General features: G+C 43.7%; 1 protein-coding gene across 1 annotated transcript in view; it reads left to right on the top strand.

The window, feature by feature from the left end:
- The first annotated feature begins 22,290 nt into the window (after positions 1 to 22,290).
- The window catches only part of WDR7 (WD repeat domain 7), a 352,576-nt gene continuing 347,052 nt past the window's right edge, over positions 22,291 to 27,814 (top strand). Inside the window, exon 1 of the mRNA XM_068994015.1 lies at positions 22,291 to 22,298. The gene's annotated coding sequence lies outside the window, so the exon portion shown is untranslated. The remainder of the gene's footprint in view (positions 22,299 to 27,814) is intronic.

Below are 27,814 nucleotides of genomic sequence, written 5' to 3' on the forward strand. Positions count from 1 at the left end.
ATGTTCTTTTAACTGTTAGGCTAGGTGACAAATAAGTGGTTTATCTTTGGTTGTAGCTGGGGTGATTAAATTGAAGAGGAAGGTGACTGGCTAAATAATTTGTATTTTGATGTGAAGGTAATGGAGTAGTCACTGCAGGACAATTTTGTAGTTACAAGTGTCTTTAGAAAAAGCCCAGAGGTTAAAAAAAAAAAGGAAGAAGGATGAAAGGCAGTGAAACCAGTTTAGGAGCTTACTGCAGGTAATCCAGGAACTGAGTTACAGGGGCAGCTGCAGTCAAATGATGTATTTGAGAAACAATTAGATAAAAACAACAGATTTGAGTGACCAATTGAACCAATTTGATAAAATGAAGGAGTCTAGGATATTACAAGTATTTCAATCTGCTGGCACTTTAAAAAAATATTTATATAGTTGCCTCAGTTTTTAGTTACAGCACATGGGATCTTCATCACATCCTGCACAATCTTTCATTGTAACACTTGGACTCTCTAGTTGTGGCTTGAAGGCTTAGTTGCTCCAGCATGTGGGATCATAGCTCCCCAACCAGGGATCAAACCCACATTCCCCGCATTGCAAGGTGAATTCTTAACCACTGGACCACCAGGGAGGTCCCTTCTGGTTCTCTGTTACTGAGTTAAGATGCCATTAGGCTATCCTGGCGAGGTATCCATGAGAGGAAGGAGACGGCTAAAGCTACAGAATTGAGAGTCATCAGTCTGGCATACAACTGAAGTCCAAGAAACGTGAAAAGAATCCTGAGTGTGCTGCAGAAACAGAAAATAATTTTTCCTAATTGAACACAGCCAGAGCAGAGCCTTAGTAACTATATTCCTTTTTCGTGTGCTACCAGAACAGTGTGATGGCTTTGGACCCAAAGAGACAAAAGTTTCCATAATAATCCTCGACTACTTATTATTTTGTGGCCATGGACAAGCTGCTAACCTCTCTGAACTCCAGCTTTCTTGTCTGTAAGAACTGAAGAATACCTACTTTCTAGGACTGAGAAAGTTTAATAATAGATGATGTACATAAAGAGCTAGGATATAAGGTGCTCAGTAAAAGGTTTTATAAACAGTAGTATGTTAGGGCTGCCGTATCAAAATGCCACAAACTAGGTGCCTTAACAGAAATTTATCTCACAGCTTTGAAATAAAGACTGGAAATGCACGATCAGGGTGTTAGCAGGTTTGGTTTCTCCTCAGGCCTCTGTCCTTGGTTTATAGAGAATCCCTTCTCACTGTGTCCTCACGTGGCTTCTGCTTGTACACCCATACACACATACATAAGCGTGTACACTTCTGGCGTCCCTTCCCCTTCTTATACGGACACCAGCTCTATTGGATTAGGGCCCACCTCATGACCTCATTTAACCTCAGTTACCTCCTTAAAAGTCCTATCTCCAAATATGGTCACATTGGGGATCAGCGCTTCAACCTGAGTTTGGAGGCACACAATTCAGTACATAACAGGGGAATTACTGTTATTCCCAAGGGTCACCCTGGTTTTGCCCAAGAAGCAAATAGACTCTCAACTAAGGCAGTTTTGGTAAATATTAAGTGGCGGAGAGGAGTTTTGAAAACAAGGCCTAAGAAGTCTACAGATTCCCAAGAGGCAAGAAAAAAGAGGGATTGTAAAGGTTAAATCCGATAAACACATTTTGTTGTTTGTTTTCCATCTGTTTCTCCGTGCCAACTCTCATCTGTTCTTTTCACTCTGCTCTTAGTTCCAGGAAAGTGACCCACAAGAACTGGATCAATCGATTCTTTGTTGGAGCTTCTTGTTGGAGATTAAAGGATAAAACAGAGGGAGGCCCAGTTGTTAGTTCTCACAGCTCCCGTCCAGCTTTGTTGCCACAGGCCATAGCTCCTGGCCGGAGGCTCTTCATACCATTGTCCTTTTGGAGTTCCTATGACTGTGGTGTCCCCTGGTCCCTTCAGGGCTGAAAATTGGAATCACTGCCTGTTGGTAGAACTCCCAGCCACTGAGGCTGTCCTTGGAGAAACACTCTGTTGTAAGCGATCCTCACACAATCAGGAGATGCAGGCCAGGTGACGGTTGTCCCTATTCTGATGACAAGACTGCCTTTCAGAGCAGTATGTAACTCATTCCGTTACACAGTTATGCACTGCTTAGCCCTGTCAAGGTCACAGTCAACATTATGCAGAAACAGACTTTATACGTGTTCATGGAAACATTTAGCAGACACTGTTACAAAGTGATGCTCTAAAGGGTGACTTTTTCTCACCTGTATTTTCTAAATTTCTTTAATAATTATAGATAGTCTATGAATAATAATACAAATAATAAAACAAGAAAGAGCACAATGAGAAAAAAAAATCCTACACAAGAATTCTACAAAAAAGTTCCAGGTTTCTTCCATGTCCGATTAGTAAGAACTAAGAAATAACATTCACAGTTAATTGGTCTTCTGGTGTCATTTAACTAATAATGCTTAATTTCATTGGAGAAGGCAATGGCAACCCACTGCAGTACTCTTGCCTGGAGAATCCCATGGACGGAGGAGCCTGGTAGGCTGCAGTCCATGGGGTCACTAAGAGTGGGACACAACTGAGCGACTTCACTTTCACTTTTCACTTTCATGCATTGGAGAAGGAAATGGCAACCCACTCCAGAGTTCTTGCCTGGAGAATCCCCAGGACGGAGGATCCTGGCGGGCTGCCGTCTATGGGGTCGCACAGAGTCGGTCACAACTGAAGCGACTTAGCAGCAGCAGCTTAATTTCATTAAGTAAAATAAGATTTTAGTGGATGGAATTTTTCCAAAAGATGATACTATTTTTCTAAATTTCTATATGCCACCCTGAAAACCTCATTTCCTAGAATTTTCATGAAAAAAAAAAACCCTACAGACCCAAAAACCTCTGCAAGAATGACTTGTGATTATTCTGCTCTTTCCATTCCTGAGATTAGCATATTAAAAAATGTCAAATATGCTGCATATTATGCAGGAGACCCCGGTTTGATTCCTGGGTCGGGAAGATCCGCTGGAGAAGGGATAGGCTACCCACTCCGATATTCTTGGGCTTCCCTGGTGGCTCAGCTTGTAAAGAATCCACCTGCAGTGCGGGAGACCTGGGTTCAATCTCTGCGTTGGTAAGATCCCCTGGAGAAGGGAAAGGATACCCACTCCAGTATTCTGGCCCAGAGAATTCCATGGACTGTATAGTCCATGGGGTCACAAAGAGTCGGACATGACGGGCACGACTGAGTGACTTTCCCCTCACAAACTAACCCTATGCCTTCCTTAGGTGGTAATGGGAGATGCCACTATTAGAGGCTATTCTTTCTGAGTCCCCACCTCAGAACTGCATTTGGCAGTGCCCGTGACCAGAGTCAGCCTTCTGCAGACAGCTGATCCAGTCTACAGTTATGTTTTGTGATGTTACCTGTTCGTATCTGTGTGTGTGTGTGTGTGTGCTGATGATATGGTGATATTTGGAACTTTCTATTACACATTTTGTTTTCCCTGGTATTTTTTCTTTTTTTGGCCATGCCACATGGCTTGTGGGATCTTAGTTCCCCAACCAGGGATTGAACCCAGGTCCTGGCAGTGAAAGCACCTAGTCCTACCCCCTGGACCATCAGGGAATGCCCTCCCTGATAATTTCTAATTGCCTTGTATGCTCACACTATTTACCTTTATTGTAGTGTTGTTTTATTTTTTTAACTTTCCAGCATACTGAACATTCTACAATTAAACCTTCAGCACTGTCAGGGTAAGGGGCGCCAACCCTCCCTGCAATGGAAAATCTGAGTAAAACTTGACAGTCAGCCCTTCATATGCATAGTTCTGAATCTGTGGAATCAGACAGTCAGTACAGATTTAGTGAAAGAACTTTGCATATAAGTGGGCCGTAGCAGTTCAGAACTATGTTGTTCCAGAGCCCATTGTATTTTGTCTCTCGCTTTTTTGGTTATCTCCTTCCTGGAGCCTTTTATCCTCATGTTTAGTCTAGATTGATTGCCTTATATTACCTACTACATGGCTGTCATCTCGGGTTTCCCTTCACTGATCATTTGAGTAAGTACTGCAAGTCCCTAAATCCACTGCTTTCCTTTTCTATGATGCTGCTCTTTTGGGTGTTTACTTGGGAGTAGAATTGTTGGATCATATGGTAATTCTTGGGCTTCCCAGGTGGCAAGGTGGTAAGAACCTACCTGCCAATGCAGGGGATGCAAGAGATGCGGGTTCTATCCATAGATCGGAAGATGCCCTGAAGTAGGACATAGCAGCCCACTCCAGTATTCTTGCCTGGAGAATTCCATGAACAACAGCCTGGCGGACTACCGTCCGTGGAATCACAGAGAGTTGGACCTGAGCACTCAGCGTGGTAGTTCTAGGGTAAACTTTTTAAGGCATTACCAAGTGGCACCATGTTACATTCCCACCAGCAATGCTTACGAGTTCCAGTTTTTCCTCATCCTTCCCTGCACTTTTCCTTTTCCTCTTTTTGCAGGGGGTGGGAGGTGGGGCAGTGGACGGCCATCCTAATGACTATGAAGTGGTATCTCATTGTAGTTTTGATGTGCGTTTCCCTAAAGACTGAAGGCGTTGAGCATCTTTTCAAGGGCTTTGTGGTCATTTGTCTGTTTTCTTTGGGGGAGAAATATCTATGTAGTTACTTTGCACATTTTTGAATTGATTTTTGGGGGGATTGTAGGATATATGTATATATTGTGGCTATTAATCCCTATCATATATATGATTTGCAAATGTTTTCTCCCATCTTATAGGTTGTGTTTTCACTTTCTTGATAGTGTTCTTTGATGACAGCAGTCTTTAATTTTGATAAACTTTAGTTTGCTTATTTCTTTGATAACCTGTGCTTTTGATGGCATATACAAGAAATCTTTGCAAATCCTACATGATAAAGATTCCTTATATTCTCATTAAGAATTTTATCATTTTAGCTCTTATGTTTAGTTCTTTGATCCACCATCCACCATTTTTGAGGTGATCTTCAATTTGATTCTAATCATTTCAAAGCATTCCAGTATAAAAGGTAGATAACAATTTTGCAGTTTAATACATATTTGAATGTTTGTTGGGCAGGCATTATGCAATAACTGTACGATCTCTGATCTTCATTTATCTTTAAATGTAATCCTTTTGTGAAGCCAGTTTTCGAAAAGCAGGGGTAAGAAGTTAATGAAGAAGAACTTTTATTCTACAAAAAAAATTCCCATAAATTTCTCTGAGATATACTTCTTTAAATAACTAAATTTTTATTAGCAGAAATCCAGGGGTACAAAATTATTGATGAATCAGATAAACTATAAAAAATCCTCATTCAGTTCAGTTCAGTCGCTCAGCCGTGTCCGACTCTTTGCAACCCCATGAATCGCAGCACGCCAGGCCTCCCTGTCCATCACCAACTCCCGGAGTTCACTCAGACTCACTTCCATCGAGTCAGTGATGCCATCCAGCCATCTCATCCTCCGTCGTCCCCTTCTCCTCCTGCCCCCAATCCCTCCCAGTATCAGAGTCTTTTCCAAAGAGTCAACTCTTCGCATGAGGTGGCCAAAGTACTGGAGTTTCAGCTTTAGCATCATTCCCTCCAAAGAAATCCCAGGGCTGATCTCCTTCAGAATGGACTGTTTGGATCTCCTTGTAGTCTAAGGGACTCTCAAGAGTCTTCTCCAGCACCACAGTTCAAAAGCATCAATTCTTCGGCGCTCAGCCTTCTTCACAGTCCAACTCTCACATCCATACGTGATCACTGGAAAAACCATAGCCTTGACTAGACGGACCTTTGTTGGCAAAGTAATGTCTCTGCTTTTAAATGTGCTATCTAGGTTAGCTTATCAAAATCACACCTCAGTATTCTACATACTGCCTAATAGTTCATTGTCAGCTTGTACCAGTAGAGAACTTAAAAAAACAAAGCTTATTGACTGGGTAACTTTGTAAAAAAATAATTTCAGGTGAGAAACTTTGCTCTATTTTTAAAATTTTGAGGACAAATTATGTAATTTATATAGTATAATGATTAACTGGAAAGGAAATCCTGCTTCATAATTTCTAAACCCTTTCTGGTTGGAAGCCATTGAATTTGAAAACAAAACATTTCCCGCAGTTGTCCCTAGGTGGTGCAATATCTTTTCAGTCCTAGGGGTGTGATCTCCCCTTAGACAGCAGATCCTTCTATTGACCAGATAGACAGCTTGTCCCACTGAATTCTTGAGTGTTAGAAATCAGGCGTTGTCTTGGAGGAGAGAGTTTTCCAGGATGTCGTTCAGTGATGTGTCACCGTCATAAATCTCCTCCTCTGTGAACATACTGGAGAAACTTGCTGACAATTCTGAGTCAGTTTTGGGTGTTTCCCAGAAATGCAAAGTAGTTTTTTCTTCTGGAAGTTACATCTGAGGTTCAGAAGTCATTAAGCTATCTAGAGTTGCTATTAAGAAAGCCAGATATTTGGACAAATATTTTCATCACCTCGGCCTCTGAAATAAAAAATCCACATTTTAATGTTTAGGAAGAGTATGCTGGGGGTTGGTAACTCGTTGGAACTGAAAAATTAAACAGAAGTACACATAACTATGTTTTGACTTAGTTACTTATAAAGAGAGTTATTTTTCCTGTGGTAGTGTAGTAGGTATTGTCCGGCTAGAATATACAAATAAAGAAGAAACTAAGGTTTTCACTGTATTCAAAGCCTTTTCTCTGGCATGTCCACAAACACACACAAACATATGCATCCTCATCAGTTAGTCCATTCTTGAGCAGCAATACCTGCATACTGTGAGTACATCTGAGAACCAAGCGCTGAAGACATTCAATAAAAACAAAACGTATGCTAGCGGCTTTCATACGATATGGAAGTGGTTATTTAAGGTTAAAAACAACACTTCTCACCAAAATTCAGAATGTTAGAATCAGAAGGAAGGAGGAGGATCAATGCTAGGCATCGTATAGTTTCACCTGTAAATATTTCGTCCTGCACGTTTAGAAGACGAGGCTTCCTTTAAAACTTATAACCAGAGCACCGTTGTCACACCTAAAGCGCTAACAGTTCTTCCTTACTGTCATCAGATATCCACCCAGGGGTAAAATTTCCCATTTTTCTCCTAGTTTAGAACTTATCTGAATTACTATCAAAATCAGATATATACACTGCATTGCTCGGTGTGTCTGTTTCTTATCTCCTATTGCAACTTTATTTAGGGATTTCAGTGGTTACAGCTTTGTGCTTCCAACCCCAGAGGGTTTGATCTCTGGTCAGGGAACTAAGATCCCACATGTCTCGTGGTGCAGCCAAGGAAATAAAACAGCACAAAACTTTATTGAATCTTTACTTCTTTTTTCCAACTTTTTTATCAGAAAATACTCAAGTGAAGAGAAAAGTTGTAGAAGCAGGAGGAGGAGGAAGAGGGAAGGGAAGATGGTACAGTGAGAAGAGGGGTACCCCTTCTTGCTAGTCATTGATCAGAGGACTCCCCAAGAAGAGTGTGCTCTTGACTAACTTCAGCTTGCTCAAGCATTCACCAGGAGCTGCCCCAGGGATAGGTGAGCTCGGGTGGAAAGCTGAAGAGACCCTGGAGAAGCTAATAGCACAAGCAGTGAGCAAACCATTCTCCATGGGGCTGGGAAGTGGATTTTTCTGGAAAATGAATCTGGCACTATTTGTAGCACACAGATCCTCTTAATCACACAGGTTTGAGGAGCAACCCTTCCTGGGCTCTGATGGGCCCCTAATACTGAAGGGAAACAGAAGTGGGAGGCTGGCAGGACGAGCCTCAGCCCCTGTTGCTGCAGCTGGTGACAGAGCTCCACGTGGCATTAACTGCTTTCCCCCTCAGATCCTGGTTTCCCCTTGGAGCTCAATGAGGGGCCCTGAAATCCTCACTTGAAAGGAGCCTGAGCACCTCCAAATGTCATCACCTTCCCTCCTTCCAATTCAGAAGGCATGAGTCGGGGGCATATAGAGAGGTTTCTGGAAAAAGACATCCAGTTACTTGGAAAGAAGTGGCTAGATTCAGTGGAAGTCATGAGATGGGGGGGAAAAAAAGAGAAGTCTCCCCAGTTGACTTTCGTGTCGTGTGAGAAAGTGCAAAGGGAAACTCTTGAAGGGTTTTACAATCACACAAAACCACGCAAAGAACACTTAACCCACTAAGCTGCGACAAGATGATGAGTGAGTTCTCTAAGTGCCCACGTAAAGACCCAAACATGACGCGACTTTCAGGGCAATGGGTCCATTAAGGAAAGGACAGAATTGGCAAAGTGCTAGGCACTGTGGGGAACACCAAGCCACAGATTTACAACTGGATGAGGAAGAAGAGAACAGCATGCGTGAAACAGTTCGAAAATGATCGTAGGAATGGGGACAATGCTAGACCACTGGGCAGCGCTTGACCATCTCTCTCTCTCTCCTGAAAATCATTAATTTGGAGGAACAAATCTTTTTGCTTTTTGGAGAACCTGGAACTTAGGAAGTCCAGGAAGTACTGGTGTGCTGTAGGGGAATAGCTACTAAATTCTAAAAACAGAATGATACTGGAGTTTTTTGTTTTGATATCCATAAGCAGTAAAATGTAGCATGTTGAAGTTCCTGACACTTACCCCGTGGATTCCATGTGTAATTCCAGTGACTACTGTGTATTTTTGGTTAAAACATCAACAACAATGATAACTTCCCTGTTTGATTGTCTTTCTTTCCCATCCAGGTCATATGATGTGTTGCTGCTACATTAATATTTGTGGCTGAAACACCCTATGGTGACTGCCTCATGACTCACGCTCTGTATAATCCTCTCTCTTTGGGTGCAGATGAGACCTGTGGCTTGCTTCTAAACAAATAGAATATGGCAAAGGTGATGGACTGTAACTTCCCTGGTATAGATGGGTTATACATAGGTTACTATCTATATCATCTGTATCTACAGGTATGTGACCCCATCCTTCTTGTGCTCAGTAGAGAGATGCTCTTTACTGACTTTGAAGAGGTAGGTTGCCATGCTGGGAGACAGTCTAGGCAGCAGGGAACTGTCTGTAGGACCTGAGGAATGGGATTCTTAGCCATATGAGTGCTGAGCTCAATCGCTCAGTTGTGTCTGACTTTGCAATCCCATGGACTACAACCTGCCAGGCTCTTCTGTCCATGGAGGTCTCCAGGCAAGAATACTGGAGTGGGTTTCCATTTCCTCCTCCAGGGGAGCTTCTCGACCCAGGGCTCAAATCCACATCTCCTGAGTCTCCTGCATTGGCAGGTGGATTCTTTACCGCTGTGCCACCTGGGAGGCTCTAGCCACAGGGAAATGAATGAGCCTGAGTGGGCTTGGAATCAGATTCTTTCCTAGTCAAGCCTTCAGATGAGAATGCAGTCTGCCTGACACCTTAATAGCAGTCCTGTGAGATCATGAGCAGAGGACCCAGCTCATCTGTGCCTAAACACCATTCCCATGGAAACTGTGAGGCAATAAATGCATGTCATTTTAAGCCACTGAATCTACGGTAATTTTTAATACAAAAATACAAATACCATAGTGTATTGGTCAAAAAGTTTCCATGATGGACTTCCCTGGTGGTCTATCAGGTAAGACTCCGTACTCCCAATGCAGAGGGCATGGGTTCGATCCCTGGTCAGGGAACTAGATCCCACACGCCACAGCTAAAAGACCCTGCATACTGCAGGGGAGATTAAGCATCTCCTGTGCCACAGCGAAGGTCCAGTGCAGTGAAGTGCATAAAAATAGTTAAAAATTCAGTGGCTTTTTCTTGCCTTTAGAATAAAGTCCAGGGAATTCCTTGGTGGTCCAATGGTTAAGACTCCAGTCTTCCATTGCAGGAAGTCTGGGTTTGATCCCTAGTCAAGGAACTAAAATCCCACAAGCTCTGCAGTGTGGTGAAAAAACAATAGAATAAAGTCCAAAAAGCCTCTCAGGACAGTCAAGGCTTCCTGTTACCTGAATTTACTTGACTTTTCCCCGAGTTATTTTTCTATTACTGGGTCTAGGCCCACTCTCATAAAGACTACATCAAGCTAAGAGAGAGCTCTTTCAACAAAGAGAGAGTCTTTCAACAGAGACTGAAGGAGTCCCTCGTGGGGCAGAAGTAACTGAGTCCTTGTATCATAGTTTCTCGTTACATATGTCTACTTGATGACCTCTGAATTAAGCCTCCTCTTTATTATATATATAGTTATGTCTTACATTTCAGTACCAGCGACAAAGTTGTTTTCCTTTCCAAGTTTTTCTTAGTCTAAATCCTGCCCATTTTTGTAGATTTCCATAAAATCAAATGTAATTATCCAGCATCGTGCCAACCCAGAAGTAATTCATCTCTTTCTCCATTATTTGCTATGGTGTTTATTTCTCACATTCCACTATATCACAGCCATATATCTTGATGGACGTGTGTCATTCAATTTAGTTGCCCATCATCCAAACACTTTTTAGGGAATTCTCTATTTTGTGAGTCTTGGTGGAAAGCAGAGACTGCCTTCTATAGAAATTAAATCTGCCAAATTCTTGCTTCCTCACTTTGCTTTTCAGTTAAGTTTCAATAACTATATATTGCAGCAAAAATTTATTATTTAAGTCTTTCAAGATTTTTATGGAGAAAGCAATGGCAACCCACTCCAGTACTCTTGCCCGGAAAATCCCATGGATGGAGGAGCCTGGTAGACTGCAGTCCATGGGGTCATGAAGAGTTGGACATGACTGAGCGGCTTCACTTTCACTTTTCACTTTCATGCGTTGAAGAAGGAAATGGTAACCCGCTCCAGTGTTCTTGCCTGGAGAATCCCAGGGATAGGGGAGCCTGGTGGGCTGCTGTCTGTGGGGTCACACAGAGTCAGACACAACTGAAGTGATTTAGCAGTAGCAACAAGATTTTTATATAATTCCTCCAGGGTTATGGTTAGGATTCAGTTCAGTTCAGTTGCTCCGTTGTGCCCCACTCTTTGCAACCCCACGGATTGCAGCACAGCAGGCCTCCCTGTCCATCATCAACTCCCAGAGTTTACCAAAACTCATGTCCATTGAGTCAGTGATGCCATCCAAACATCTCATCCTCTGTTGTCCCCTTCTCCTCCCGCCTTCAGTCTTTCCCAGCATCAGGGTCTTTTCAAGTGAGTCAGCTCTTCACATCAGATGGCTAAAATATTGGAGTTTCAGCTTCAACATCAGTTCTTCCAATGAACACTCAGGACTGATCTCCTTTAGGATGGACTGGTTGGATCTCCTTGCAGTCTAAAGGACTCTCAACAACATTCAAAAGCATCAATTCTTCGGCACTCAGCTTTCTTCACAGTCCAACTCTCATATCCATACATGCCCACTGGAAAAAACATAGCCTTCACTAGGTGGACCTTTGTTGGCAAAGTAATGTCTCTGTTTTTTAATATGCTGTCTAGGTTGGTCATAGCTTTTCTTTCAAGGAGCAAGCGTCTTTTAATTTCATGGCTGCAATCACCATTGGCGTGGTTTTGGAGCCCCAAAATATATAGTCTGCCACTGTTTCCACTGTTTCCCCATCTATTTGCCATGAAGTAATGGGTCCAGATGGCATGATCTTAGTTTTCTGAATGTTGAGTAAGCCAACTTTTTCACTCCTCTTTCACTTTCATCAAGAGGCTTTTAGTTCCTCTTCACTTTCTGCCATAAGGGTGGTATCATCTGCATATCTGAGGTTATTGATATTTCTCCCGGCAATCTTGATTCCAGCTTGTGTTTCTTCCAGCCCAGTGTTTCTCAGGATGTACTCTGCATATAAGTTAAATAAGCAGGGTGACAATATACAGCCTTGACGTACTTCTTTTCCTATTTGGAACCAGTCTGTTCCATGTCCAGTTCTAACTGTTGCTTCCTGACCTGCATATAGATTTCTCAAGAGGCAGGTCAGATGGTCTGATATTCCCATCTCTTGAAGAATATTCCACAGTTTGTTGTGGTCCACACAGTCAGAGGCTTTGGCATAGTCAATAAAGCAGAGATAGATGTTTTTCCTGAACTGTCTTGCTTTTTGATGATCCAGTGGATGTCGGCAGTTTAATCTCTGGTTCCTCTGCCTTTTCTAAAACCAGGTTGAACATCTGGAAGTTCATGGTTCACATATTGTTGAAGCCTGGCTTGGAGAATTTTGAGCATTGCTTTACTAGCATGTGAGATGAGTGCAATTGTGCATTAGTTTGAGCATTCTTTGGCATTGCCTTTCTTTGAGATTGGAATGAAAACTGACCGTTTCCAGTCCTGTGGAAAATGGTTAGCATTAGGGTATAATATTGGGGGTTTCCCAGTTGGCTCAGTGGTTAAGAATTCACCTGCCAAAGCAAGAGACTCAGGTTTGATCCCTGGGTTGGGAAGATCTGCTGCAGGAGGAGATGGAAACCCACTCCAGTATTCTTGCCTGGAAAATTCCATGAACGAAGGACCCTGGTGGGTTACAGTCCATGGGATCACAAAGAGTTAGACAAGACTGAGGTCAGCACATATACTTATATAATATTGAAAGTATTAGAATGCTGAAGGCAAAAATCTTAATTTACAGCAAGATTATATGTGTAATATATATATGTGTGTGTATAAAAGTGTGAATTTTTCTGAACTCAATATCTGAACATTTATTTTAGTCCTGTGGTTTAGGAGATTACACACAGATACAGTTATTGGCAATAAATTTTGTAAACTGGTTGGAGAGGGGCCAGAAAGTTAAAAGTTGGAAAGTTTCTCATTAATGTTCCAATTAACCTGTGTATTAATATTTCAAGTAATGTTAATATTACTTGAAACACAGTAAGTGTACAATTAATGTTTGTTGAATAAAAGGGTCAACTTTGTCTGGGAAAGATAACTTAACAGATTTTCTTTACAAAGCAAAGAAGCTTTCACGCAGCCTAACATTATCCTTTGGTAACACTCTGTCCTTCCTTTATTTCCAAAAAGTCCTTACAGAGTGTAAAGGGGATTATGGACTTAACGGCTTAAATGTATTCATCATCACAACAGAGAGTAAGTGTATTTAACCCAGCTGGCCAAGGAATTAATTTCTTCTGTTTAACATCATCTTTCTGCTCTTCCTTCTTCTCCGATGTGATTGCCAGGCCGTTAGTCAAAAGTAGAAAAAAATCATAGAAGTCCAGTTTGCAGTATAAGACAATTTCAGAATTATTGATTTCCAAGTGTTCTATTGACTCTCTAGGTCAGCATTATGATTTAGTTTTTCTCATTATGGTAGAAACAGACCTGGTCTCTACAAATCAACAGAAGCAGCATCTCAGAAACCACACCTGAGACCCAAAGGACACTAAATGGCTTAGTGAAGGAAACCGGGGTATGCCATTTAGGACGCTGATGGATCTGTAACGTGTCTGTGGGAAGAGAGTGTCCAAGATGGGAGGAGGAGAGCGAGAAGTTTGCCACAGCAGCTGTAAACAAAAAGAACAAAGAGTCTCCCTCATTACTCAGTTCCAAAAAGCGTTAAGTTGCAACTCACTGCAGCTGCCCACAGTGTGCACTGAGGGGAATTCAGGATGAAGAATAGGATGAAGTATTCTTGTTTTGAATATATGGCCCCAAAGCAGTTAAATGCGTATTTAAGAGAGAAATTCAGTGGTGCCAGATTCTTGCATAGAAAAGCACTAAAATAATTTTTGAGATTCTCTGTTTGTGTTTGTCATTAGCAGTAATCTTTTTACCAAGATATATGTTTAACTGCAAGTATTTCTGAGGCAAAAAATTCATACAGGCTCCTTCCCTGCATCCCTACTTCTTTGCAGCAGTCCCCTCAGAGTTACTTACATGCTGTTTCCTGGACTATAGTTCCCAGTAAGGCCCATGGATAAAACTCAACTCACAGCTTCTACATTGTTTTCCTTCCGGTCAACAGTTTTGGTGACCACGGAGTGTCCCACAGCTGACTGCTCTCCTTTGCCTAAACTCGGCAAGGATCCAAACACTTGCTACCAGCCAGGCCCCTTGTCCCTGTCCATGTCCTAAATGAGCCCAGATGATACGGTAAGTTTCTCCTAGTCTGGAGAAGTCTACGGTAAGTCTACGGTAAGTCTTCCTAGTCTGGAAATTTCTGTCTTGGATGATTGATCCTGATTTTTATTATGTGGTGTATAGACTCCACACTAGTAGAGTTTCCCTGAACTTAAGGTAATTCAGGAAGGAAGTACCTTGAATTCTAAGTTGAAAGATGCTGGGAAGACTTTGTTCAGTTGAAAGACACTGGAGAGGTTTGGACTGGGTGATTAGGTAGGAGACGGTCCTGTTCTTTTCCTTGAATGGGTTGCTTTCATAGAGTTTGTTGGAATAAAAGTGAACATACCATAGGTGAGCTTTCAGTTCTGAAGATAGGGGCAGAATTCCTCCTGGCTGGTTTACAGCTCTCTCAGGCAACCAGAAGCTTGCGGGAGTGGTGGAGGCGAGTCTGCCCATAGTACAGCAGCCCCTTGTGACACTCAGTAATTAAAGAAACTTGCTGCTCTGGGACTTCCCTAGTGGTTCAGTGGTTAAGGACCTGCCTGCCAGTACAGGGGACATGGGTTCAATCCCTGATCCAGGAAGATTCCACATGCTAAGCCCGAGCACCACAACCCTGGGGCCTGGAGTCCATGCTCTGAGACAAGAGGAGCCGCTACAGTGAGTAGCCCCCGCTTGCCGCAACTGGAGAAAAGCCGGTGTAGCACAGCCAAGAAAAAATTTTAAAAATTTAAAAAAGAATATTTTTAAAGGGGAGGAAGAAGAGACCTTTTTAAATTCAAACTTGCTAGAAAGGCTTCCTCACCTACAGTCTGATTCACAGCCTCCTTCACATTCTGTCAAAGATGAATTGTTCAGTCACTGTCTTGTCTGACTCTTGTGAATACAAATCTCAAAAGTCTTTTCTGCAAATAGTAAAAATCCTTAGCCATTTGAGTGGATAAACTTAACTTATTCCACTTTTTTTTATAAACTAGTAAGTTTTATATTGTAATACGTGTTTCTTGACTGAGTTTTAAAATGAAGCTGTGAGATCTCTGGTTGTATCTGTCTGTCTGTGTGTACATTATAGATACATGTCTCTACCTCCAGATGGTATTATCAAAATCAATTTGTTAAAGAGCTCTATTTAATTCACTTAAAAGTAAGTCTTCATAAATTAAATATTTATAAATGTTACAGTAACTAGCCCAAATGAATTTCAAGTTTACATGATCTGGGAGATATTCAATATTAAATTAATATACAGTATTAAAGTTTAAGTTTATTGGTTTAATTAATACAGACATGTCTTACTTTTATTGAACCTAGGTTTACTAAAACGTTATCAAATATAATCTCTGTTATGAAATTTATTAGCAAGAAGAATAGCTTGGGATGATGGCTAACTTGGTCTAATGTTTCATGAAGGATTTCATGCATAATCTAAACATAATTGTTGGGAACAAGTAAATAAATGAGGTAAGAGCTTTTAGGGGAACTCTTCCTGTTTTATGGTGGTGTGCACAGGGAATGTTGCCTGCCGTTCTAGTAAGTAATGTTGCCTGCCATTGCAGTTAACAAGGGTCAAATCAGCCCCTGTAACCCCTCATATCCCCCACCCCAAATGGTGCACCTTGAGGGGAACTCAGGATAGAGGAAAACAAGAAGCATTATTTGCTTTGGATACTGACCCTCAGTAGTTAAGATGCATATCTGGGGGATAATTTCAGTGAGTCCAGTTTCCTGCAACTTCCTATAGATAGACAAGACTAGAACCATGAACTCCAGGTGCCCGTCTGTGTGATTAGCAGTCATTTTGGGATGTTTGACTACCGTTCTTTTTCCCCACCAAGCAAAATCTCTTATGTATCCTGGCTCCTCCCTTACTTCTTTGGAGCAGTTTCTCAGCTATTGGAGAGGTTTTCCCCTGGGTTATAGTCTTCAATAAGGTCCCCAAATAAAATTTAACTGGAAACTTTTAGATTGTTTTTTTCTTCAGTCAACTGTATGTCTGCTTAAAAATGGTAACTGAGCAACTTGAAACTTTTAAGTTTTGCTAAGTTAAGTTAAATGATAGAAATTTATTGACTATATAGATGATTGTCAAGTAAAAAAGATACTGAGATATTAATTACTGAACACAGGCTTCCTTTTACAGAGAAACTAAAGATATTCAGGACTATTATGGGGATGCATTCATGAATTTTCTATAAAACATTTTTAGAAATCACAAATAGTATTTGTAAGTTTGCCGATTTATAGAGTGCTAATTGACTTTTTATGCATTAGCAAGGAAATGGCAACCCATTGGAGAAGGAAATAGCAACCCACTCCAGTATTCTTGCCTAGAGAATCCCAGGGATGGGGGAGCCTGGTGGGCTGCCATCTGTGGGGTCGCACAGAGTCCGACATGACTGAAGCGACTTAGCAGCAGCAGCAGCAGCAATGTGAAAAGAATTCATAACTGCTTACTTCTTAATTTTCACTACAAAGGAAGGTTTTTGAAGCTTAAGAACTCTATTATGTGTAATCAATTTAATTAAATAAGGAAAACATCTTCAGAGGAAAGGAAAAATATAAAGAATGGAAATGCATTTCATTAAAGGAAAAGAAAGTGATTTTTGTCTTAAATCTGATTATTTCTAAATGGGGAGGAAAGGGACAGACAAATAAGGATATAAAAGATTTGTGAGAAAAAAAGGAATCTTTATAAAGGAATTCTATGTGGGGTCAGGATTATCCAAGAGTAGAATAAATTTAATTATGAAAATAAATTTTAATATTAAAGGTAAGGTGGTGCAAGACTAGAAATTTATTTTCTTTCTTTGCTAAGAGGAAATTTTTTTGACATATTGATCTGCTTTTTGATAACAGAAAAAATTTTCTTTCCTTTTAAGTGGTCTGTTAACTTTCTGTAAGGGCTTCCCTGGTGGCTCAGTGATAAAGAATCCGCCTGCCAATGCAGGAGACATGGGTTCGATCCCTGGGTTGGGACAATACCCTGGAAAAAGAAATGGCAACCCACTCCAGTATTCTTGCCTGGGGAGTCCCATGGACAGAGGAGCCTGGTGGGCTACAGTTCACTGGGTCGCAAGAGGCAGGCACAACTGAGCGTGGGCACACATACATGTAACTTTCTGTATTTTGCCTTTAAAATCTTCTATTGTCACTCTGGGTAACTGAGTAAGTATTGTTTCACAGTGACCTATGATTCCACCCGACCAAGTGTTTTAAAACCTTTTTGATATCTTTGACAAGCTTCCCCAATCAAGTTCTAAATGTAATTTTTTAAAAATATACACTTTCATCCATCTATTTACTGGGCTGTGCCAGGTCCCAGCTGCACGAGAAATGGAATATTTCCTGCCACATCTGTAAACAAGGATGTCACCGTCATCAGCGACTGCAGCCCTGCACTGTGAGCTGGTGAGCCCTCAGAGAACTCAGCAAGGAGAAGAGCACCTGTGATCTAGCAGCCATCAACTACAGCCACTCCCCACGGTGGGCCTTGAGGAAAGGGAGCCCAGAATGGGGAAAACGCAGGATCCTGGCCCCAGAGACCCGAGGTGCAGTCAAAGAAATGATTTCAGTAAGCCTAGACTTTTGCATCTTTCCATACACAGAAAAGTGCTGAGTTGCTTGATTTGAGATAGATGGTTTTCTTTAATTAACAATCATCTTTCAAAAAAAATTTATTTACTTATTTATTTTTGGTTGTGCTGGGTCTTTGTTGCTTCGGGCATGCTTTGTCTAGCTGTGGTGAGTGCGGGCTTCTCACTACAGAGCTGGGCTCTAGGGTGTGTGGGCTTCAGAGGCTGCAGCACGCAGGCTCAACAGAGCAAGAACTTCTCGATGTTCAGACTCCCTGCCCTTTGTTGCAAAGCCTCTGTGTAACCCGGTCCCCTCTTCACCTCCTCGGAGCAGTGCTCTCAGGGCTACTTGAGATTCTGCCTCCCAGACTTTAGTTCTAAAAATTTCCACGGAATAAAACTGAACTCTCAACTTTCAGGTTGCGTGTACATTTTCAGTCGGCACTCAGGATCTTCAGTTGCGGCATGAGAACTCCTAGTTGCGGCGTATGGAATCCAGTTCCCCGACCAGGGATTGAACTCGGGCCTCCAGCCACTGGACCACCAGGGAAGTGCCCTAAATGAATTTCTTTTGATCTCTAGAAAACTTTGGGATGCTTCAGAGGGCTTCTGAAACATCTCAAAGAGAGATACTAAACTAATGAGGCTTATGTAGTGTGTTAAACTACATGGGAAACATTGTCACTGATGATAAAGCTTCTTAGGTTTTATCACGTGGGTATATGTTACTAATACAAAATTACTAAAATTCGGATATATCCTAGTATATTATCAATCATAAATCTAATTCTTGTCTTAATATACTATGTGTCACAGACATAACCAAATTCCCTTGTCAGTTGTAATTAGATCTTCAACCATCCCGTTTTCAGTCTTTTGTCGTTTATATAGACAGTTATTAGTTTTCTCTGATGCTTTTACAAAACTGAGGATCTTCAGAAAGATTCATAGAAAGGACTTTTTGACAATATAGGCTTCTGGTAACTTTCTTTTTTCTTTTTTGGCTGTGCTGAGTCCTCATTGCTTCTCGGGCTTTCCTCTGGCTGCGGCAAGTGGGGGCTGATCTTCATGGGGGCATGGGCTTCGCACTGCGGCGGCTTCTCTTCTTGGGAAGAACAGGCTGTAGTGCATGTGGGCTTCAGTAGTCGCAGCTTCCAGGCACCAGAGCACAGACTCAGTATTGTGGCGCATGGGCTTAATTGCTCCGCGGTGTGGACCAGATCTGGGATCACACCCATGTCTCCTGTGTTGGCAGATGGATTCTTCATCACTGAGCCAGCCACCAGGGAAGCCTGGTTTCTGGTAACTTTGAGATCATACTACTGAACTGAGTAAGAAATACCAAAACTCAAGTGGAAAACCCCATGGCTTTGTAAAACTACTAACAAAACAATCTAAATCAACAAGAATTAATTGCATGGGGCTGGATGACCTGATAAATAAAATTTATAATTTTATGACTTTTTCTCCTAAATATTCATGGCTTTGACTATTTGTTTTCCAAAGAAGAGTAAACCTTTCCTTTAACGGTAACTACAACAAGCAGCAAGTTGTTAAAGTGTACCTTTGGAGATGAAGATAAGACATTTACTTTTTTCCCCTCTACTGAATCTCTCCAGAGTTTGCCTTCTACATCAGACTCCCCTCTGGACTCGTTGGCTTATCGTGATCCTGGTTACAACTAGTTACACTAACAGCATTGTGAATTTTTCTCTTTGTTGTTTTCAGACTGTTTATGTTTTATGTCTCTTGATGCTATACTGTGCCTTTATTAATGCTATTAGCTACATTACTTATGGGCTTCCAGACGCCACTAGTGGTGAAGAGTCTACCCCCTGATGTAAGATAGGCAGGTGTGATCTCTGGATTGGGAAGACCCCCTGGAAGAGAGCATAGTAGCCCACTTCAGTATTGTTGCCTGGAGAATCCCATGGACAGAGGAGCCTGGTGGGCTACAGTGCATAGCATCACAAAGAGCTGGACACGAGTGAAGTGACTTAGCACAGCATATCCATGCTAAATATGCCTTTTATAAGAATATTGTTCTTTATATTACTTGATGTATAACAAAACTAATGATGGATAATTGTCTTGAGGCAATTGATCACATATATAGCTCTATACAAAATTACTTATAATAGTACAATTCTAGATATAGGAAAAAGCAACAGGAGAGAAGCAATTCCTGGATCATAATAGACTAGTAAACACATAATCCAGAGAAGTTTAGGTTATTAACAGGACCTAATTCAGATATAGGGCTTCCCAGATGGATCGGTGGTAAAGGAACCCCCTGCAATGCAGGAGACCTGGGTTCAATTCTGGGGTTGGGAAGATCCCTTGGAGAAGGAAATGGAAACCCACTCCTTAATTCTTGCCTGGGAAATCCCATGGACAGAGGGGCTGGGTGGACTGCAGTCCATGGGGTCGCTAGCAATTAAACAACAACAAACCAGATACAGCATTTGAATGGCCTTTCAACAAAATCCTTGCCTGACCCAGGAATGAGCATTCCTAGCACTGTGGGACAAACTGATCATAAAATGCCTCCCAAAATGGTCAAACTTATGACCCAAAGGAGAGAAGATGTAAACAGAAAGAAGAGACTTGCTCATCCTCCAGTTATACTAAGGGTTAGGTTGCAACCCACTGCCCTGACGGGAATTCAGGGTGGAGAAAAATAGGAGGGGGAATTGTGTGTTTTGGCTCCTAAATAATAAATCTACATAGCCAAGGAAGAATTTCAGTGCCAGATAATTTTTACATCTTCCCACACAGAGAAAGGGCTTTCCTGGTGGCTCAGGTGGTAAAGAATCTGCTTGCAATGCAGGAGACCTGAGTTCGATCTCTGGGTTGGAAAATCCCCTGGAGGAGGGCATGGCAACCCACTCCAGCATTCTTGCCTGGAGAAAAGCACTAATATCATTAGCTTGAGGGGTGTGTGTGTGTGTGTGTGTGTGTGTGTGTGTGTGACTAGCAGTAATCTTTAACCAATGTTTGGCCTATGTATTTCTCAGTCAAGTTTCTTTTGCCACTAGCTGTGCTGCACGGCTGTGGGATCTTTAGACTTGTGGGAACTTGGTTCCCTGATGAGGGGTTGAACCTGGACCCAGAACAATGAAGGTGCCAAGTCCTAATCACTGGACTGCCAGGGAATGCCCCCAATTTAGTTTTTATATACTAGCTCCTCACCAGCTTCCTAGAGGCTCTTCCCGCAGAGTGGCTATGAGGCTATTTCCTGGGCTCTCGTTTCATTCGGTCCTCAGTAACCTCCCTGGATGAAACTTCTCTCACAACTTTAACACTCTGAGTCCAGGAATAGTGAATTGTTGACAGGAAGCCTTTTGACCAAACCAACACTTAGCTCTTTTGCGGGGGGTGGGGGGGGCGGGGAGAATTCACACAGAAACGATCCAGTCTGAAGTTGTTGTTTCTCTGCTCTGATTCCCTCACTGGCCACTTCAGGGTCCATCCAGTAGTGCTCTGCTAATCCAGGTGTGATCCGAAGACCAGCAGGAATGGGCATTACCTGGGAGCTTGTTAGAAGGGGAGAATCTCCAGACCTACTGAATCAGAAACTTCATTTTAACAATCTCCCCGGGTCAGCTTTAGAGGCTGCAACAGAATTCTTCCTTGTCCTTATAAACCCGTTAGTGAGATTACAAAGGAAAAACAAAGCTAGCGAATATACTGTGTATTTTTTTTTAACACAACTGACTGTTGGCCACAAGCATGGCACCGGTTTTTTTCCTTGGCTACCCATTCATTCATTCAACAAATATTTGGGAGGAAAATAAGGGAGCATGGTAAGTAATGAACATCTACTGAACTCGTTTAACCTCCCAGACATCCCTGAGGCCGTTATGTCTACTTTCTATGTGGGGACGTTGAGGAGAATAAAGAGGAAAAAGCAAGACGCCCCAGGTTGACACCGACAGTGCACAGAGGAGCCAGGATCCGAATCCACTGCCTTCCGAAAGCAGCTCTTGCGTCCCACACTGCCGCCCACACGGGTGTTCGTGCCTTCCCTCTCCTGGGCAGGAATGTCGTTGCACAAGGTCAGACTTCCGCTAGTCAAGCAGCCGGGTTCCTCCTCTGGCCCTCTGTGTCAAGGGCCCAGCAGCCTAGATCGGGGTCAGAGGTAAACAGTAGCCAAGTTCCAGAGCTAACACCTTCCAGGAGTCTGGACCGAGTCTCGGGGCGGGGAGGGGGGTCGGTGGGCAGAAGAGTAAACGTGCAGCATCCCGGTCACAGAGTGCAAGCACCTAGACCTGCCATCTTCTCCATCCTTCCATCTTGGTCCTTCCAGGCGGGCGGTGTAAAGCGGGAATCCGAGGCGAGAAGAGCGCCTAGAGAGGCTTTCCCTTAGCCAAAATGTGGGCCGCGCACTCCCTGCCCTCAGCCGACATGGCGGCCTCCGGACGGTCTCCATGGTAACGCAGCCAGCCTCTCCGGTGCCGGCTTAGGCCGAGCGTGTGTGGAGACGAGCCTTTCCCGCCCCCTCGTTTTTTTGCGACAGTTGCAGGGGACGTCACGGCAGTTGGCGGGTGTCAGCTGATTTGCTGCAGCGGCGGCGGCAGCGGCAGCGGCGGCGGTGGAGGCGGCAACGGGTGCCTCGCAGCCGCGCTAGCGAGGCGGAGGCTGGGCTGGGGTTCCAGTCCGAAGTTTCCGCGCCTGGGTTTGCCCACCCGGCGTCCCGCCCGGACACGTCCCCGCCTGGTCCTCTTGGCCGGAGGGACGGGAAATAGCCAGGCACATGATGAGGCTGTGACAGGTGAGGGAGCTCTCGGGCTTTCCCGGGGGGGTGTCCCAGCGCGGCTGCGCCCCCGCCGTGGGGCTCAGGGGCCGGGGCTCGGGGGGGGGGGGTCCCCGCCCCGCTCCCTCTGGCGGCGGTGGCCGCCGTCCGATCGCCGCCGCTGGAAGCTCTGATCCGTGCCGGCGCCCGCAGGTTCGGGCCCGCAGCTCGGCGCCAGTGCCCGGAGCGTGGGTCCTGCCGGAGGTCGTCGGGGCCCCCCGGCCTAGTGAGTGACAGCGCTCCTGCCGACGCTGGCTCTCCTCTTGGGGTGGGACCACCTTGCCCCTCCACCCCCAGTGGCAATCTAAACCGAGCGAGATGCTTGACGTTGACGGGTGGGTGGTTCTTGACAGGGCTTTTGGGAAATGTGTTTGCTTTGGGGGTCCACACAAGCCCTTCCCGATGCTCTTTGGTTTGCCCTTGCCTAGGGTGCTGAGACATCTGTTAGTACACCTGCCCGCTCTCGTCTCCCTACCCTAGGACTTGATCTAAGCGGATACCTGCCCCCTGCACCCACTTACTTGGTTGGTCCCAGCGTTCTGAAGCTCTGTGCTTGGAGTTAGCCATACCTTGGATTCAAAAGCTGCCGTTTTGTGCTTTGATTCACTTGCTATGTCAGTTTCTCATGTCCTAGAATTTTTAATTATGACAGCTGCATCACAGGAAGTGTTGGAGTTGATGCATCTGATTTTAGGGTTCAGTGAGAGCTACAGTTTGCTTTCACAGTAGCATTTGACATGAGCCAAAAAAAGCAAGCTGTGACTCTTTGGTATGTTTATCATTTAGGGCTTTACAGGCAGGATGTCAAGATCGCCTGTTATATGAGAGAAATTGAGTTTTGAAATATACACACTGTTTCTTTATAAGCAATTTGTGACAGTATGGAGGTGGAGGACCACTTAAAAGTGAAAATAGTGTTGAAATGCCTTTGGTATTACGAAGAATCAAAGCTTACCTTGATTTCATCCAAAATAACATCTTAGTTATTTCAAATTGGCCAAACAGAACAGTATAAACACGTATTAAATGCCTGGTTAATTTTCCTTTTTTTTTTTAAGTATTTTATTGAAACATAGTTGATTTACAATGTTGTGTTAGTTCCTGGTGTACGTGTACGGCACGGTGATTCAGTGATACAAATATATACTAGTCTGCATTTGCTAATCTCAAACTCCCAATCCTTGCCCCCTGCACCCACCCTTCCCCTTGGCAGTCACAAGCCTGTTCTCTGTGTCTGTGAGTCTGTTGCAAGGATAAGTTCATTTGTGTCATATGTTAGATTCCACACATGCATTTTTTCTTTCATTTTATTTGTATAACTTGGTTTTGGTTGTGCTGGGTCTTGCTTACGGTGCAAGCTTTCTCTAGTTGCAGCGCACGGGCTTCTCACCGCAGGAGCTTCTCCTGCTGCAGAGCAAAGGCTCTAGGGCACGAGGGCTTCAGAAGTTGCCCCTCGCGGGATGAGTTGTGGTGGCACACAGGCCTAGTTGCCCGGAGGCATGTGGAGTCTTCCCGAACCTGGGATGGAACCCATGTCCTCTGCATTGCAAAGCGGATTCTTAACCACTGCACCACTAGGAAAGCCCCCCTCCCCACCCCACCCTTTTCTTTTCTTTTTTAATAGAAGGGAATACCAACCTTTATTTATACTTGGATTCTAGCTCAGAGCCATTTTAGACAATATAGCAAAGTGGGAAAAGGCACAGATCCTGGGACCGAGACTCATATTCCGACCCGAGAATATTAACTGCCCGACAGCTCTCTAACGTTCCCGCAGTCTCTTCAGTCAAGTGGGGAGAGGACCACCCCTTCTAGTGGCTGTCACGGCTGCCTCTGCCCTAGTGGCCAGCCTGGGTACTCACCCCGCAGGCAGCTCAGCTGAGACTGAATTGTGTAGGTCTCAGATCACTGATTAGGGTGGTTCTCAGTGAGTTATTGAACATCTGAGGTAGCCCCTACCTCCAGACATTCTGAAGCAAGAGGTAGGAACACGGCCTGGCTCAAGGACAGCATGTGATCTTATGATTTCCTTTAACAGATAGAAGCTCTGTTTTGAAACAGAGGAAGTGAGGTGGCTGGTTTATCTGCAGCAGACGAGCACGGCAGACTCTGCAGGTAGCGAGCGGGGTGTTGCGCCCTTGTCACCAGAAGGTGGGCTGACATTTAGCCTTGGTGGTGTCCTCTGTGCGAGGTCGGTCCTAGGGTTTGTTTTGGATCTCAAATGCAGAGAGTTGGGTTAATTGTTTTCAATTCAGCGATCATCACTGGGATGTTCTGCATATCTCCTGGTTTGCTTTTTCCCCCCATTCTTTGTCATTTACTTCCAGTTTCCACCCCCTTCCGTTGCCCACCAGCCCGCAGGCAGCCGTTGCAGCATGTATGATACGCATCCTTCTGCTGGTATGTGTTCTTCAGTGTATGCTGTTTTGAGCACCCACATTTTAAGTTTATAGAGATGATATTGTGCATGGTCTCATTAAATTTTTTTCTCTTCCTGCTCTCTACTATTTTTAATATTATTTATTCGTTTATTTTTGGCTGTGCTAAGTCTTGGTTTCCGCAGGTGGGCTTTTCTTTTTTCAAAAAAAATATTTATTTTTATTTCTTTATTTGGCTGTGCTGGAGTCTTAGTTGCGGCTAGTGGGATCTTCCTTGCCGGGAGCAAGATCTTTTAGTTTCAGTATGTGGGATCTAGTTCCCTGACCAGGAACAGAACCCAGGCCCCCTGCATTGGAAGCGCGGAGTCTTAACCGCTGGACCACCAGGGAAGTCCCAGGCTTCTCCTTAGTTGTGGGGTGGGGCAGGGTAGGGGGAAGTGCTACTCTAGTTTCAGTGCTCGGGCCTCTGCGGTGGCTTCTGTAGTTGCAGAGTGTGGGTCCAGGGCTTGTGGGTCTCAGTAGTTGGAGCGTGTGGGATCCAGAGCACAAGCTCAGTAGTTGTGTTGCAGGGATTTAGTTGCTCTGCAGCATATGGGATCTTCCTGAATCAGGGATGGAACCAATGTCTCCTGCATTGGCAGGCAGATTCTTTTACCATTGAGCCACCAGGAAGCCCCACTATCTACTAAATAAGGATCTATTTATGTTGCCATCTATTGCTTCTAGTTGCTGTAGAGTATTTCAGAATTTGCATCTGCTACAGTTAATACTAGGGCTTCCCTGGTGGCTCAGAGGTTAAAGCATCTGCCTGCAATGCAGGTGACCTGGGTTCAATCCCTGGGTCGGGAAGATCCCCTGGAGAAGGAAATGGCAGCCCACTCCAGTTTATTGTTGGGAGAAATATCAATAACCTCAGATATGCAGATGATACCACCCTTATGGCAGAAAGTGAAGAGGAACTAAAAAGCCTCTTGAGGAAAGTGAAAGAGGAGACTGAAAAAGTTGGCTTAAAGCTCAACATTCAGAAAACGAAGATCATGGCATCTGATCCTATCACTTCATGGGAAATAGATGGGGAAACAGTGGAAACAGTGTCAGACTTTATTTTTTTGGGCTCCAAAATTACTGCAGATGGTGACTGCAGCCATGAAATCAAAAGATGCTTACTCCTTGAAAGAAAAGTTATGACCAACCTAGATAGCATATTGAAAAGCAGAGACATTACTTTGCCAACAAAGGTCCGTCTAGTCAAGGCTATGATTTTTCCAGTGATCATGTGTGGATGTGAGAGTTGGACTGTGAAGAAGGCTGAGCACTGAAGAATTGATGCTTTTGAACTGTGGTGTTGGAGAAGACTCTTGAGAGTCCCTTGGACTGCAAGAAGATCCAACCAGTCCATTCTGAAGGAGATCAGCCCTGGGATTTCTTTGGAAGGAATGAGGCTACAGCTGAAACTCCAGTACTTTGGCCACCTCATGCGAAGAGTTGACTCATTGGAAAAGACTCTGATACTGGGAGGGATTGGGGGCAGGAGGAGAAGGGGATAACAGAGGATGAGACGGCTGGATGGCATCACAGACTCGATGGACGTGAGTTTGAGTGAACTCCGGGAGCTGGTGATGGACAGGGAGGCCTGGCGTGCTGCGATTCATGGGGTCGCAAAGAGTCGGACACGACTGAGCGACTGAACTGAACTGATAGTTAGTACGCGGACTCCTCTCTTTGTGGACGCCCATCTAGGTTTCATTTTCCTGCCACTTCAGGCAATACTGTGATAAACGTACCTTTTAGACCTCTGTGATGCTTTCTTTGAGATATCTGTCTAGCAGTACGACTTCTGGATCATAGGGTGTTTGTGTATTTTATTGAAGGTTTGCCAGATTGTGTCCCCAGAGCTAGCTGCAGTGGCCTGTCTTCCTGCAGGCAGTTCGGGAGAGTTTCTGAATCCTCGTATCCCTACTGATGCTCAGTGTTATCCGGCAGACCTCTGGGTACAAAGTGACTCTCATTTTGAATTGCTTTTCACTATTACTCATGAGTTTGAGTCTCTGTTTATGAGCATTTTATCTTTGGGGGTTTTTCCTTTTGTAAAATTGTTCATTCCTTTACCAATTTTTAAAAAAATTATTTATTTTTTAATTGAAGAATAATTGCTTTACGGAATTTTGTTGGTTTCTGCCATTCAACAGCATGAGTCAGCCCGAGGTATACCTATGTCCCATCTTTCCTGAGCCTCCCTCCCATCTCCCTTCGCATCCTACGCCTCTAGGTTGTTCCAGGGTCCCTGTTTGGGTTCCCTGAGCCACACAGCAGACCCCCACTGGCTATGTATTTGGCATATGCTTTACCCATTTTCATTCTGAGGTTTCACACTTTTCCTTGTTGATCTTCAGAAGCTCCTTGTGTTTCCTAGATTGTTGTTTGTTGTTTCAGTTGCTAAATTGTGTCCTGCTCTTTTGCGATGTGCCCAGCAGACCTCTCTGGGCGTGGGATTTCCTAGACGAGAATCTTGGAGTGGGTTGCCATTTCCTTCTCCAGGGCGTCTTCCTGGACCAGGGATCAAACCTGTGTTTCCCTGCGTTGGCAGGTGGATTCTTTACCACTGAGCCACCTGGGGAGCCCACTTCCGCGATTCTAGTCCTTTAAATATTTTTTCTGTTCCTATTCTGTCATTTGTCTCCAACTTTATTTTATAATGTCCTTCATTGAACAGAAATTTTCAATTTGACATAATAAAATAAAATTTTTTTTTGCCTATGCTTTGTGCTTTTTATTAAAGAAATCTTTCCACAACTCTGTGTCACAAAGTTATTCTCCTGTTTTATGTACTACTAACTATAGTTTTCCTTTAAATTTATAGGTCTCGCATCCATCCGGAGTGTTTCTCGACATGTCACAAGATAGAGATCCAGTTTATTTTCCATATAGTGTGTCAGACTTCCTAGTGTCAGTCTCTCCTTTCCCCATAGAGAAGTCCTGCTACACTCGCTGTGTATTAAGCTCTTATACAAGCTCTCAACACTGTGTTCTGTTCCTTTTTCTCATTTCTTTGCTTTTGTTCTAATATCACGCTGTTTTAGTACTGTGGCTTTGTGTGATGATTTTTTTCCTACATAA

The sequence above is a fragment of the Capricornis sumatraensis genome, chromosome 21 (genome assembly GCF_032405125.1).
Source record: "Capricornis sumatraensis isolate serow.1 chromosome 21, serow.2, whole genome shotgun sequence".
NCBI lineage: Eukaryota > Metazoa > Chordata > Mammalia > Artiodactyla > Bovidae > Capricornis > Capricornis sumatraensis.